The sequence below is a fragment of the Tupaia chinensis genome, unplaced genomic scaffold (genome assembly GCF_000334495.1).
Source record: "Tupaia chinensis unplaced genomic scaffold, TupChi_1.0 Scaffold000007_1, whole genome shotgun sequence".
Lineage (NCBI taxonomy): Eukaryota > Metazoa > Chordata > Mammalia > Scandentia > Tupaiidae > Tupaia > Tupaia belangeri.
The window spans coordinates 3,242,165-3,246,319 of NW_006159436.1; the positions used below are offsets into that span (position 1 = coordinate 3,242,165).

General features: G+C 37.7%; 1 pseudogene; it reads right to left on the reverse strand.

The window, feature by feature from the left end:
* Nucleotides 1-2,767: 2,767 nt before the first annotated feature.
* On the reverse strand, nt 2,768-3,485 carry LOC102477767 (heterogeneous nuclear ribonucleoprotein C pseudogene; annotated as a pseudogene).
* Between the last annotated feature and the right edge of the window lie 670 nt (nt 3,486-4,155).

A 4,155-nucleotide genomic window follows, 5' to 3' on the forward strand; every position in this document is an offset into this window, starting at 1 on the left:
TTTCAGTGGGGAAAAAAACATATTTTTAGCAAATAGTGCTGGAAAAACTGAGTATCTACTTGCAGAAAAATGAAACTGGATCCTAACTCTCATCATTAACAAAAATCAACTCAAAATGGATCAAAAATCTAAAATAAAACTTCAAACTATAAAACTACTAGTGGATAGCACAGGGGAAACTCTTGGAGTCATCAGAGCAGTCAAAACTTAAATAAAATCCCTATAGCATAGGTAACAATCCCCAAAATAGACAAATAGGATTACATCAGGTTAAAAAGCTTCTACTCAGCAAAAGAAACGATAGTTAAAGTAAACTCTCCTGAGAATGGGAGAATATATTTACAAACTATGCCTCAGACAAGGAATTGGTAACCAGAATACACAAGGAACTCAAGCATCTTATCCCCTCTTCCCCCCACAAATGAACTCAATTAAAAGATGGGAAAATGTGGGACCAGCAGATGGTGGAATTGTTACATGGACAAATTCCCACATAGTCGACCACAGTTCAAGTTCTGGACCCAGTTGTTTAAAACTCACACTGGGCACAGGTGCATGCACATGCCCAAAATCCCAAGGGGAGAATAAAGGAGAAGGGATTGTGACATGGCCATCCCCCCACCGGGTGATTTCTCACGTTCTGTCTCTGTTTCTCCAGCGAGCACATGTGCCCTATAGCAAAAATCTCTCCCTAAAAAAAAAATAGATGGGTAAATTAGCTGAACAGACAGCTCTCTAAGGAAGACACTTCCATGTTTACTGCAGCATTATTCACATGGAATCAACCTATATGCCTATGAATAGATAAATGGATTAAGAAAATGTGGCACATATGCACTATGGAATACTACTCAGCCATAGAAAACAAGACCCTAACATTTGATATGATGTGAGCAAATATCTGAGATTTACTACTGAATATGAATAGCCAAAAAGCATATGAAAAAATTTTAAATATCTCTCATCATAAGGAAGATGCAAATTAAAACCACAAGGAGATACTACCTAACTACAGTCAGAATGACTAAGATTAAAAAAAAAAGGATAAGTGCTGGCAACACTATGATGAAAAGGAAACACTCCTACCCTGTTAGTGGGAAGGTAAATTAGTACAACTCCAGTGGAGAACAATATGGAGGTTCCTCAAAGATTTACAAATAGAACTACCATATAATCCAGCAATTTCATCCTTGGGTATCCACCCAAAAGATAGAAAAACACCCAGTTGGAAAAGTTCTTGCACTTCCATGTTTACTGCAGCATTATTCACATGGTATCAACCTATATGTCTACGAACAGATAAACGAATTAAGAAAATGTGGCACATGTACACTATGGAATACTACTCAGCTTTAGAAAACAAGACCCTAACTTTTGATATGATGTGAGCAAATATGGAAGATTTACTACTGAATGCAGAAAAGCAGACTATGAAATAGTAGTATTGTGTGTCCACACTTAATATATACTGAATGTCCACATTCTATGTTGGAAACTGAAAGGCTGGGGGATATAGAAGCATGGAAAATGGTTGCGGATACTGGATATAGTGTGGGAGGAGATGAAGCATGGAAAATGGTTGCAGATACTGGATATAGTGTGGGAGGAGGATGTGAGGTGGGGGAGCAGAGTGAGAGGAAGGGAATCAAGGAGTAAAATAAAAAGGTAAGACATTTAAGGGACACAGAAATGGAGGATTGTCCATTGATGATAGTATGTATAGTAATACCTTTAACTAGATTGGTGTGCAGTTTTTCATGCTGGAAAAATTCATTTTACAAGCTGTGGTGCTGTACAGTGACTGAATGTATAAAAGTTAAAAAAGCAAAACAGATAAATTTACTTTGTTTTGTTAGTTTGTCTTTCTAGTTGTGCACCAAAATGAGAAGAGTCTTGAGGATATGCCAGTGACATTGGCGTAAGCCTGATTGTTGGATGATAGACATCATATGTAACATAGGGAGTTTGGATCTTGGAGTTAACAGGCCTGGATTTGAACTCTTGGTCATCACTTGTTGTTTGACTGAACATGGGAAAAACTTTCAGAGCTCCCAGATTTCTTATGTAAAACAGAAAACATACATTCTACAACTAATAACATCAATATATGAATTCAGAGTTTTACACTTTTTTTTTCCTGGTTTAATAAGGACTTCTTTATTTTGAGGGAAAAAGGTCCTAAACATCAGGCTGTTGACAAAAATAATCCACAGTATCAACTTTAGAAAACAAATCTTAAGACTATTACACTATTTTCTAGAGGATGTATTTGACATGCCAACTCCCATTCACAAAAATACACTGTTACATTTGTGTTGAACAGCCCCACACAGCACTCTACTGTGGGGCATGAAAACATATACTTCTAACCCAAAGCAGCTCTCAGATGCTACTCAACTAAATGATTCTGCCTTTGCAGTTAGAGAAACAACTACTGAACTCATCAATCAATGAGAATACTCCCTGCATAACAAGAGATTATTTTTATAAAAATCATACATCCTTTTTATTGTTAAGTCATAAAGAGGAATCAAAATTAAAAGCAAAATTACAGGGTAAGACTTAACAAAACTACCAGGAGCATCAAAAGAAGTGAAATGGGACAAGGCGCAGGGCAGTATGAATTAGTGAACATGGGAAGGACAAAGATGGGGAAAACAGTGAGCATGTGCTGAAGATACTAGGGGAGAGGATCTGGGGAAAATTTTGATAGACAAGCACCTAGATAAAGAAATAATGGGTAAGATTTCTAAACCCCTCTATGTGCTTAAGAGTCATCCTTGCCATTGGTGCTGTCTCTGTCATCCTCTCCTTCCTCAGCCTCTTTTTCATCATCCTTAATCAACTCCAGCTGTTTGTTTGCTCTGCTTCTTTTCGATTTTTTCCAGGTTTTCCAGAGAGAATCCACTTTTTGTTTTATCTGGGTCAACTCTTTCTTAATGGCCTGAATGTCATCTCCTTTCAACTTTTCCAGACTTGGAAGACGATCCTCATCGTCCACTCTTAAAATTGAACCTTTTGCCCCTCTGTGAAGTGTTTCCTGATACACTCTGGCATTTCGAGAGCACTACAGCATGAGCAGTAGGAGGTGGTGGTGAAACAGGTGCTGGCTAACTATACATCCTGTCATAATAATCGCGCTGAAAGTCAGTCCAAATCAAAAGAGGAGCATACATCTCTGCTGCAGATCGCTTCACACCTGCTTTTCCTCGGCTCACTTTTGGCTCTGCAGCCAGATTAATATCTAAAACCTGGCCGGCAATCATCCTGCCATCCTCTCCTGCCACAGTAGCCTGAGCATTCCTCTCATTAACATGCTGAACAAAGGCAAAGCCCTTATGAACAGAGCAACCCACAATTTGGCCATACTTCAAGAAGATTGCCTCCACATCAGACTTCTTGACTACAAGAGTGTTGAGATTTCCAGTGAATACACGGTAATTCATGGAGTGAGGATCTGTCTTGTTGGTAACATTGTTGGCCATTGCGATTGATAGTAAGATTCCTCACAAAGCCAAAAAGTGTAACTGAAGATCAAAAAAATTTCACTCAAGCAAAGTTCCACTAACTTAATGTATTTCAAGAGATTTGTAACCAAGAAGGTGAGAGAAAAGAGATTCGATTGTGAATCTTGCTCCCAGGTTCTAGGCAAAGAAACTGACTGCAGCTGGAGGTAGGAAATGCAGCTACAACTGCTCTGTCTCCCTCTTCAGAAAAATTCAGAGTTTTACACTTTTTGAAATATGATCTGCATTAAAATAAATGTTTTACATTTTATATTAAGTCCCAGTACAAGATCTCCGTCACTCACACATACACAAAAGAAATATTTTACAAAATGATACTCTATATTATTATGGTAATTAGTAAAACATAATTATTATGAAATAATGATCAATGATTGACTCTGATGTTTTCCATTTTATTTTAGTTATTTTTAAAATGAAAGGTGCCACTTGCAACCATCTAAATCTATTTCACCATCTACTTATAAGTCACTGCCCACAGTCTGAAAATCACATTGCACTGTGGAACCTGTCATAGTCAGACATAAATGATACTACCATAAAGGTTGCATCAAATAACTTCCTATTCACTAATTCATAGGATCCAGTAATTCTAATTCCACTCCTGTGTATCTTCCCAAAGGATAGG